Genomic DNA, 11,739 nt, shown 5'->3' with positions numbered 1-11,739 from the left:
AGATAAGTCGCATATCCCTTACCACAAGCGAAAGCTTGATAAAAGGGTGGAATTTGTAGGGTAAGAAAAGAGGGTTGATTGGTTCTTCTCCTCCCCATATTCCTCATACTTTTCTTCCCTTAAGCTTATAACGAGTGGGAGGGGCATGATTCAAGTTTCAAACCTACATAGAAAACCCTTCAATAAATTTATAGTTTGACACTACTGATCACTTAGTTACCGTCTGTTGTCCTAGTGATATGACCTCTCAAACAAAGGTTTATTTGAGGGCATGTTTGGTGTAATGCTGACTCTAGCTCCAATAGCAGCTTTGGCAGAGAAGCCGGAGGAGCTACACTAAAATCCCAAGGAGGAGGACTTGTTATTAGGCATATGGAGGAGCTGGAGCCATTTTCGTGTATATACGAGGAGCTACGATATAAGGATCCTCCCTCCGGCTCGAGCGGTGTGGCACCTGGAGGAGCCGTACCAAATAGAGCTTGAATAAGAAGGGTGGTGGGGTTCGTTCCTTAAGAATAGCAGATGGAGCTATTAGATTCCCTAGATTAGTTCACAGGTCTCATAAGTTCCGATAAAAAGAATAAACCTTAGGAATTCTCACGAAAATAAGAAACAACCAACCATCAGTTTGGTAGATTTTAATAATCAATAAAAATAATAGCCACTAGACCTATTTTGTTTTCTATGAAGCATGTAGTTTTGTCATAAATCAAACTTCTCCAAGTTTAACCATAGACAAATATGTTAATATTTACTAAACCAAATAAATGTATTATCAATGCATATTTCAAGTGATTTAATGAAACTACTTTGATGTGGTCAAATAAATATGTTGATTCATTCTCCTTTAAATTAACTTGGTCAAAGTTAAACTAATTTAACTTGGGACAAAAGAAAAATGATCTACAGCTTGGAACATAGGATCGGAGATCATGTATGCAGCATATCAATTGCCAGATCGTTCGATTTGTTATTACCAGCTGCATGCGCAGTTGCCTCCACCCGCGTGCCGCCGTAGCTCGAGTTCATCGCCTCCGGTGCCTTGGAAATCCCAGCGGCGGCGGGTCTCCACCCCCCGACGTCGTCAACCGTAGGTGTCGCCTGAACCACAGCCGTTCTCATGAACACGAGCGACAAGAGGAGAGCTGCGGCAGCTCCGGCGAAGCGTCCTCCCATTTCCATTTGCCTCATCAAGGATCTCAAATTCACCCCACGTATGGTTTTGGTTTGGTTTTCAAAGTCGTTTGAGACTTTGATCGAGGTACGAAAATGATTGAGCACAGCACACAACAGTTGGTCTAGTATATATAGAGAGAGACGACGAACTAGCTAGGTGATCGGAGCCAAAGTTAAGCCACGTCGCGGCGCCACCGCCATGCAATGCTGGCAACGACGGTAGCTACCTACGCTGTTTCTCGGAGATTCTCTAGTCCACCGCCATGCCATGACAGACCTAGCTCATTGCTCTCTACTAGCTCATTTCTCGGATGACTTCTGTTGATTTGGTCCAGTCAGATATCAAGGTCGTAGTAATTTTCATGCATGTAATAACGTGTTTTTTTTCCTTCTTTGGGTCAGAATATGTTACGCGCGTAAGCTAAGTATTTCTAGAAACACTATGATGTTTACATGTCAACGTAACTGTAACGAAATTTTCAAACAACAAACTAATTGTTACTTGTTGTATCGATCGTAGGAAGACCAAGAACTGGTAGTTACTTATTAGCATGCCCATTTGTTCGTTACTACGTAGTATAATTCAGCAGTCACGTAGCATCAATTAATGGATTGATATTGGCCCAAACTAAAACCAGCGATCTCAATCTTTGATTCATAACCACGTGGCCAAGTTCGTCACCAGAATTCAGCAGCCACACATACTGTTCAGTTTAATTAGCATGCCCATGTGTATGTGTCGCTAGAATTCAGCAACAAATTAAATTTCTGCCAATGGAATCAGAATTTAATTGAACGAACATATAACCTCTGAGAGAGAACCAATTGTCAAAGTTAGAAAAATATTTGGTTTAGCCTCTACTTGAATAGTCAAAGGAATTTGGGTTGCAATTTTTTATTGTACTCCTTCTGTTCCAAATTATAAGTCGTTTTTACCTTTTTAGAATGTTTATTTTGCTATGTATCTAGATATAATAATATGTCTACATATATATCAAAATAGATGAACCAAAAAAATCAAAGCGATTTATAATTTGGAACAGAGGGAGTATGACAATGCTATCTTATTAATTTGTCAGAAGATAATCTGATGCAAAAATCATGTGCTGTCCACTGTTGGTTTTTTTTTTCTATAACACGACTTCAGGTGTGTATTTCATTAAGAAGGAGAAAGCAAAGTTAAACCATCCGTAGGCGAGATGCCAGGAATAGGATTGAACAGGCTGAGCAACGAGACAAGGAAAAGAAAACAAGCGAGGCCGATAGAATCGGTATGGACTACATGGCTGAAAGCGTGTGACTTATCGTGGACCAGCACTAGCGCAACCCGGTTGCTCGAGCCAGAAGCGACGATATAGCCGTGAACCTGGCGGAGATCCACTCGTTGCCCTCTTGAATCACCATGCCAAGCTCTGCCAAGCTCTTTAAGAACTGTCGAGTGTGGCTTGCATGCTGTGTTAGGATGTGTAGGTGTGTGCTGGGTCTTGAGCTGGCCTATTCAGCCGGCCAACCCAGTCACGTGTGGCCTGCATGTGTTCCGAACCATATGTGGCCTGCATGCTGTTAGCTAGGCTTGATCGGCCTGCATGCTTTGGCATCTCTATATGTAACACGTCATTTCCTCTAATCAATCAATCACGCATTCATACCATTGTTCACATTCTTTCATGGCATTATTCGCCTAGGTTTAGATCCTAACTCTAGGCGCCACTGCTTCCGCACCGCGCGCCCCCAGGGACAGATCGATCTCCGCCGGGGGCAGCGCCACTGTTTAAACGCCTGATTCTATTGATCCCGTTGCCATCCTCGTTATAGTTATCAGCATGTCGGTGTTTCGGACCGGCGGGCCCTCAACCAACTAGTAAAAATGCACTGCGTGCCCCTGATCCCGGATGGTGATGCAAAGAGACACAAGGTTTATACTGGTTCGGGCGATGGGTGCCCTACGTCCAGTCTGAGATATCGATCTTGCATTCCTTGCACCGAAATGCTCGTAGTAGGGGGTTACAAGCAGGGCGAGAGAGGGAGTTAGTCCCAGGTCTCCACGTGGAACGGTGTGAGTTGCTTGAGATGTTGATCTCAGGCAGCGGGTAAGCGTGCGTGTTACAGAGCGTTGCTTGCGCGTGAGTGAGTGAGCTCGTCCGTCTGCCTATCCCTGTCCTAGAAACGGCCCCGGTCCCTCCCTTTTATAGTTGAAGGGGGTCAGGGGTGATACATGCGTTCGCTATGCGGCGTCCTACGAACAAAGGCGGCATGTCCGAGCCCCGTAGCCTGTTACTATGGTGGTATGGTCGACGGAGCGGTCCTGTCCTTGATGCACTAGAGCAACACACCGGCCATGCCCGATCCTGTGCGATGTGGGAGCTCCAGTGATAGCCTGACGCAGGGCATGGCGGACGACGTGCCGGTTGCTGTGTGCTGATAGTGTAAAGAGCCGAGGCTCAGTTGGTGCCGAGGCCGAGCCGTCATGGGGGGCTCGGTAGGCGCGAATCCCGAGGTCGCCGAGACCCTGAAGTAGACTGTCGAGGCGTGGAGGGAGCAGTTGGTCTTGTACACTGATTCCGAGGCTATAGTAACCCGGACCTGACTCCGCACGCCGCGTTGTCCCTGGAGCAGGAGTTAGGTAGCACAGCGCAGTACGGGCGCCGGTCGTGGGCACAGCACCGAGCATAGTGGCCGGTAACCCCCGCCCTGTCCTATCCTGGACGGCATGGCTTCGATGTGACTGGCGTCCAGTCGGCCACGCTGCTGTGTCGAGCCATCGTTAGGCTGATATTGCGGGAGCGGTCGAACGCGCCGGGCGGACGTGACATCTTGTCCGAGAAGTTGGCCGAGGCGGAGGCGGCGGGGTTGTCTTGCCGAGCCGGCCTTGAGCAAGGCGGAGAATCGGCGTCTCGTCCGAGGCTGTACGTGCGGAGCCTCGGGCGAGACGGAGAAGCGGTTCCCCAGCCGAGGCCTTTCGCGCGAGGCCTCGAGCGAGGCGGAGAATCAGCGTCTCGTCCGAGGCTGTACGCGCGGGGCCTCGGGCGAGACAGAAAATCGGTGGGCCGTCCGAGGCCCTCCGTGCGAGGCCTCTAGCGAGGCAGAGAGTAGGTGGCTTCGGACATGGCCGGGGTTTGGCCAATAGTTGTCCCTTGGCTTTGACTTTGACGGGGTCTAAGCGATTTTTTCGATTGTTGCTCAGGGGACCCCTTCTCGTGGTACCCGACACAGCAGATCGAGCCTTCTCGCGATGCCGCACCACCTCGTCGCCCTCTCCGCGCGAAGTAGGCGAAGTAGGTGGGGACGAGATGGCGACGTTAATGGCATGGTTGTGCTGGACGAAGAAGAAGCAGTGTGGGAGCGGACGCATCGGCGTGTAGGCTCAGTGGCGATGCGAGGGGGCGGCCGGCGAGCGGGGCTCAGCGATGGCGCGGGTAGCGGCGGATCGATGACGAAGGCCCGATCAGCAGGACGAAGACCTTGTGCAGACAGATGGCGCGACAAAGATTGTGCAGCACAGTCGTTGATGCACAGGGGGCGGCGATGTAGGTGCAACGGCGGTGCTATGGCCTGACGAGGTGACACAGCAGCAAGCCAGCAGCCCTGTTACTCGGAGAAGATGCACGTAGAACTCAGCGGTGGACGTCATAGGAGCCGAGTGGATTGCGCATAATCAGGTGTACGAATCGAGTACACGTGGGGTGCAGCGATGCTGGAAGAAGTCGGCAGAGGCGTCCCGATCTGTGGCGGTGATGACGAACCGACGATGTAGACGTGCAGGCTGAATGACCAAGAAGCGATGCAGGAAGGCGTCCCCTCGGCATTGCAAGCCTCGGCCAAGCCGCACAGTAAAAAATGTAGATATCAGTGAAGTCGATGCCGATGCCGGAGTAGTATGCGCGAGGTCGACAGGCGGTGGGTGATGCAACCCCGATAAGTGATCGAGCAAATTACCAAAAAGATACGATAGCAGGGGATCGGGTGTACCCAGCAACGCAACACCCAGCCGATAGCAGCGCGACCCGATCGGACGACGCCTCTAGTCAATAGTGTGGCCCAGCATGGCTTGTCTCGTGCGGCGGCATGAGCAGCCAGAGTTAGACGAGGTAGTGCGGGACGGATCGCACGGCAGGTCGCAGTTGCGCGGGGTTGCACAAGGATGGCGCAGATGGCCGGCCGCCACCATGGCGGCTCGGTGTTGGGGTCAACCTAGCCCGGGCCACCTCCACTGTGGCGCGGGATGAGGTGACGCCCAGCGTCCTCCTACTGCGCCTTCTACCCCACTGCTCTGCGCACCACAACCGTCATCGAGACCTTCTCTGCTTGTCCCTCACACACTTATGCATGGTTGGGGCCCTCTGCCTTGTATGTCTGGTAACCCCTTCCGCAACTCCTTGGGCACTTGCCGCCTGGAGTCCATCCACCAGTCCGGTAGCACTGCGCCCGGCACCGGCGTTAGGCGTCCCCAGCCAAGCGGGCGCAGGACGTGGCACCAAAGTTCCCTGGGGAAGATGCAGGAGGTTAACAGGTGGTCTACCGTCTCATCCTCCTGGGCACAGAGCGCGCAATCCGCTGTATCCTGAAGACCGGGTCTTCTCCTTCGGTCTCCCGTCCAGAGACGGCCGTGGAGAGCCAACCAGAAAAAAGAATTGGACAGGCGCAGATGCTTTCCAGAGCTCCCTCGCTCCCAACACGGCAGACATTCCCAGGAAGAACGAGCGATCGATAGGCGAAGGATGCTGTGTATGTTCCATCTGGTGACCACCTCTAGATGAACCGAACGGTGGCCAGCATTCGTAGCTCAACAGTCTGATTTACACCTGAACTATTAGCGTGGTTTGATTTACCCTCTCATGGCATCACGTAGGATAAAAATGCCATCTAAATCGTCCAGGGTGTAAAAACAGACGTTTTTATTTCCGTAGTTATTAAAGGGGACCACAAACCAATTTTAAGGAAATTTGGACTTTCATAATAGTTTAGGGCATACTTCCTCAAATTTTGACCCAAAATACTTGATTTTCTTACTTTTCAATACGTCTTTCTATTTTCCCAAGACACCTCTATTTTTTACTTCTTGAGTTGCATTTTGATCTTTTGGCTTCTACGTTGGTCTCCGACTGTCCATGAGAGAGTCTAAAATGTCAAGTAATATAGGGCAAAAGGAGTAGCTATTATAATTAAACCAGTGGTCCAATTAAGAAAAACCAAACCAGGACCTCGGTAGTCCGATTTGTGTCGAACATCAAATAGGCCATTGAATTGTCAGTTTTTAGATGGAAATCAATAAAAACCGTACTTATAATCGTTGTAAGAGCCCACAGCCATAACAGGTGGGGACATGGAGACATGGGAGAAGAAGCCGGTGAACAAAATATGGGGAGGGGGATAAGTAGGGACGTGTGAGAAGGGCAGGGGTTTGAACCTTCCACCGGCTGGGTTTTGAATGTGAGATTTTGACCACTAATGTTCTCATTTGGTCCCATGATCTAAAGTTTAGACAACTTTACCTCTTGAGGCTCCAAAGACAAGGTCTAAAGTGCTATCTAAAGTTTAGCCAATCTTACAAAAACTTTAGACCATAAAAGTGAGCTAAAGTGGTCTAGAATTTTAATTCTTAACTTTAGCCAAGTAAACTTTAGAGCAAAGAATCCATATAGGCCTTAAGCTACCCATGCATTGTTTATTTTAATGTAGATCTTAGTATATTTGAAGGATGTTGAGTTAGTGGTTGAATTAGGTTGCACTAATAATCAAACCGTGAATTGAGATCTTAATCGGTTCGATGTCTGATTTAGTTCTAATAACTATATTTGAGACATCAAAATGACTTTTTTCAGAAGGGTTATAACACTGTTGACCCCAGTCCAGTGAATTAAAAATTACCAGCAGTCACGGGAAACCATCACAACCAGAAACATGAGCATGCTCTTCGTGGGGCGAGTCTGATTTCCAAGATTTTCTGATTGCCATAAAATAAGATAAATAAGTTTACAAACTTTGAACACTCACATTTGTCACTGAAAAACATCTACATGTATCATATCCCCTTCCCAAAATCCAACTATGTCCGTACCTAATTTACACCCACTTTCACCACCCCACCCCAACACCCACACCCACACAACAATTGTAGACTGCAGTAGCATCACGTCGGCAGTTGCTATGCATCTTCGGACACTGACCTGTTTAGCTTGGATACCGAAACGCACGGCTCTTTGTCATCACCACTTCCGCTACTAACTTGTTGGTGATCCCCGTTACTGGCTTCAGGGTGAGGGTGAGGGTGAGGGTGCTCAAGCATAGGGATGTTGCCTGCGCCATCCTGCAGTTGACGTGATTCTTCGTCCCCAGGGGTATTGTCCATGCGATCTGCATCTCCGTGTCTCAGTTCGGTCCATCTGGCATGAGCCAGCCTCATAATGCTTATGAGCAGCATGAAAGAAGAGATGAATCCACTGGTGAGAAACAGGCCGGAGAAGCTCTTCAAAGTGAGAGGCGTGGAAGGCTTGTTGGAACTGTTGGCGGTGTCGCAGCCGTGCCAAACCATTTTTCTTCAAACTGTGAACCCTCATTCCCTTCAGTAATATTCAAGATGGCTGTTGAAATATCATGCAGCAAGGGAAAACCTAGAGGAAATACCTGGAAAAGAACATGATGCTAATCAGGCCATATTATTTATTCCCGTGCATGATGCAGAATATGAAAAGGTTACAGAAACAAGCGATTTCATTCTATTGACAAAAGAGAGGTAATCTACCAAAGCATAAGGTTGAGAAACTTACAAAACCAATTCCTGGGGTCTTGTATATGTGACCAACAATCTGGAACTCATTCTGGTATCGAGTGTCAGAAGAGAGGAAAGATGTTAAATAGGGGACCTCATCCACGATAGCTGACATGCCTCCATTCATGGACCCCTTCCTCAAAGCATCTGTGTACTCATCTTCCCTCGAATAAGGAATCAACCTATGTTTGCTGAAACCTCGATCTCTCAACATGGAGTACACAAATGAATTATGCTGGTACCCAACATAATCACCACTGTAGAGGAGCTGGTCCAGGCTGGTCACCGTAGGACGGAGCCTCTCTGCGGTTAAAATGGATGAAAAACTTGCCGTGTAGCTCTGCACTAGTACCAGCACTAAGAAGCACCATATCACCACAACAATTTTTGACAACGGGCTCCTAATAATATGGGCTGTGCATTGAGTGACCATGATAACAGGTTATTCAAGGACTACTGTAAGAGAAGTTTACTAAACTACTTATAAAGAGGTTAAGACCAAGCCACTGACCATGAGAAAATGTCAAAGTGGAGAAAGCAAAATACAAAGCGTTGCTGAACTGTCTCAGACTTGATCCTTGGTACTCTGGATTTCTGGGTCGCTCAATCACCCACACAACAAACCCAGTGAAGAAGAAGAAGCCCAACCAAAGTTCCTTTGTCAGTGGTGCTAAGAAGGTCCACTGGATTGGTTCTAAGTCGCTCTCAGATAACACAAGCAATGACACACCAGACTGTGTGTATGGCATTGTAAAGTCCACTTGTCCTATTCGATTGGAGGTTATGGTCACATCACCTGCTGCTCCATCAAGGATCTGATTTATCCATCAGAAAATTAGAAGAGATAAACACAAAGTGCAATGAATATAAATCATAATGTATAACTGATAAGTAAAGCAATGTTCCTTTCAAAAAAAAAAGTAAAGCAATGTAAAAGTATGTGATGCAAATACACAGGTTTCAGGCTCACCCCTAAAGACACGTTGCCTACTAGCTCATCGTAAGAACCATCGAAGACACAGAAGTCATAGCATGGGGGGTGTTGCAGCTTCTCCATAGCAGTCTCAAATACACCAATGATGTAGCCAGTGACTTGTTTTGTGGTACTAGGACGAGTAGCATTATCCTTGCAAAAGAAATAAGGATGAGAAACATTCACAAAAGCTTTGAAACCTTGTTTCTGTGGCACACCAATCCTGAGTAGCTTATCATTATAGCTTCTGCACAACTTCCCCGATTTTCCTCCCACTAATTTTCTGGCATTTCTTCTCTTGGACTCTAGGTTAAGTGAATGTTTAATGTCAAGGTTAAGTGGAAAGCCAGTCTTCTCCCTCCCTTTAGAAGTCATTACTGTATCTTCTCTCCAGAACACAGACCTTCTGCTATTGTCAAAGCTATATCCATTTCTACTTTGTTTTTGTGATTGCAAAGACAGTGGTGGTGTCCATAAACCTACTCCCAATGCACCTTTCCTGTTCACGTGCACAATCTCATAAGATGGTGGCTGCACCTCTCCATTGACCATCTTGAAGTCCCCAGTCAACCCATCAAATGTTGTGTTGAGAATTGAATCAAGAAGAGCTCTTCTGTTTGCAGACACACCATGTCTGCTCAAATCTATTTCTGCCACCCGGATAGTGAACCTGGATACCCCAGCTATCTCAGCTGCTATACAAGTAGCCCATGCCGTGTCATATGCCTGGAACATCAGAACACTTGGGGTGTGCACACGGTCAGTGTTCAGATTCTCCAAGTGGAACCTTGCCTTGAACCTAGCCAAGCTTGTACCCTGAACATAAGGCCGCAGTGTCAAAATCCCCTGCAAGTTATCAATGTCATCAGGGATGAGGCCATCCACTACATTGCCTAGAGCACCAGTGGCAATCCAGACATAATCCTCAGTCACCATGCCAGCATTCTTGGCCCTAGAAAATAGATGGACAGCAAGAGCTTGGCGCATGTTTACGACGAACAGCCTTGCTGACATGTCCTTGAGGCGATAGAGCATCTGGTCAAAGTGATCATCAGTCACACCAATTGGGACAACCACACTATCAATTGTGCGGACACTGCTGCTCTGCAGTGCCTCGGTGAGTGGCTGAAGAATGCCAATTCCATAAGGTGAATCTTCACACACGATGACAATTTCATGTCCTCCTAAGAAAGAGACGATGATGTCGACAATGGGCGCAACCTGAGAGGAGTCCTTGGGTGATGTTTGCACAAAGTAAGGTACCGTGTGCAGATGCAAGGTTGGAGAAACAGAAGAAAAGGAGAGGACTGGAATGTGGTTGCGGCTGCCCAGTTGGGCAGGCAAATCTGCTTCGTCAGACATTTGAGGCGCCGCGATGATGGCTAGTACCTGGGCATTCTTGATCAGATCCTCAACTGTGTAAACCATAACATAGCGGAATTAGTCTAGTAAATAAATACCTTTTGATGAGACACATGTGACAATTACATATTCACCAAAACAAAAACATAGACGAGGGTATGCTATGCATTCCCCGCCTCTTATATAGTTTGCCACTCTTATCTTCCTCTGAAATCGCTACATCCCAGGCATGCCTCGAGATGATTTTTTTTTTCCAGAACGGTAAATTTTGGAAAGACAAACTGTGTTAATTTTCTGGTTTGCCAAACAAGCTCGAATATGTTTATAATGTCATTGATCATATAGGAACAAATCCTGCTGAGTGAAAAGAACTCAAGAAAAGTTCACAATGATCAAAACACAGAAAGAATAAAAAGATATTCAAGAGTGGAAAGGACACGAACTGAAAAGGGCCGCACATTTTCAGAGGAAAAAACATCCATGAAATTCCTACCAGTTGACACATTACGTCGAACAGGTGGCGCCCACTGCATACCGTTGGCGTGCGGCCGTCATCCTCCCATCCTGGAACGCTCAGTCGCCGCATCGACGCCCCACCAACACGCTGCCTGCTGTGTGACCACTGACCACGTAGAGGTGCTACCGCTAAGGGTTCGCCGAGGTCAAACGAGACAGGGTCCCAGCCGTGCGGCGGTGCGGGCGTTACCATGCCTCGCCCTGGCTTCTTCTCTCTTGGACTCTTGCTTGGCCCAGAGGCGCCTGCCGCCACTCAGCAACACCAAGCCCACGAATGAAAAAGTCCACCCCTCAATTTTCGTGAAAATTCACTTTTCCTCGTCAAACTCTAAAACCGGGTATAACACCTCATTCAATTTTTAAAATCGTTTATCTTACTTCTCTGTCCCTTTTATAAGCGGTTTTAAAGACGGTTTATCTTTTTTTACTATTATTTTGGTTGAATCTTTAAAAAATTATAGTAAATCATAGAAAAATCATAAAATGGAAAATTCAATTTTGTTGGACTCCACATGAGTAGATCTACACAGTGAACATATAATATAGTATGCTTTAGTACAAAGTTTTTGCTGTGGCTTTAGATCTATGCGTTTCTGTAATTAAATATAATAATTCATAGATGTAGTTTCTATGGTCTAATTATGGTAAAATTTTTATGGTGGCCTCATTATTGTATGTTTAAACTCTAATAAAAATTTCATACTCATTGGATCATGTATAACTTAGTTATGGATTTTATTTAGGTTTATACTTATTAAATATAAATAAATCTATAACTAAGTTATACATGATCGAATGAGTATGAAATTTTTATTATAGTTCAATCATACAATAATTAGCCCATCATAAAAAATTCATCACAATTGGACCATAAAAACTGCAGCTATGAATTATTCTAATTAATTACACAAAAGCATAGATCTAAAGCCAATGCAAAAAATTT

General features: G+C 46.7%; 1 pseudogene; it reads right to left on the bottom strand.

Annotated features, from left to right (window-relative positions):
- Window positions 1–7,181: 7,181 nt before the first annotated feature.
- LOC136529380 (glutamate receptor 2.5-like) lies at window positions 7,182–10,929 on the bottom strand (annotated as a pseudogene).
- Window positions 10,930–11,739: the final 810 nt, after the last annotated feature.

The sequence above is a fragment of the Miscanthus floridulus genome, chromosome 19, assembly GCF_019320115.1.
Source record: "Miscanthus floridulus cultivar M001 chromosome 19, ASM1932011v1, whole genome shotgun sequence".
Classification (NCBI taxonomy): domain Eukaryota; kingdom Viridiplantae; phylum Streptophyta; class Magnoliopsida; order Poales; family Poaceae; genus Miscanthus; species Miscanthus floridulus.
The sequence above is the reverse complement of the archived record's forward strand: the minus strand, read 5'-3'. Positions and strand labels throughout refer to the sequence as shown.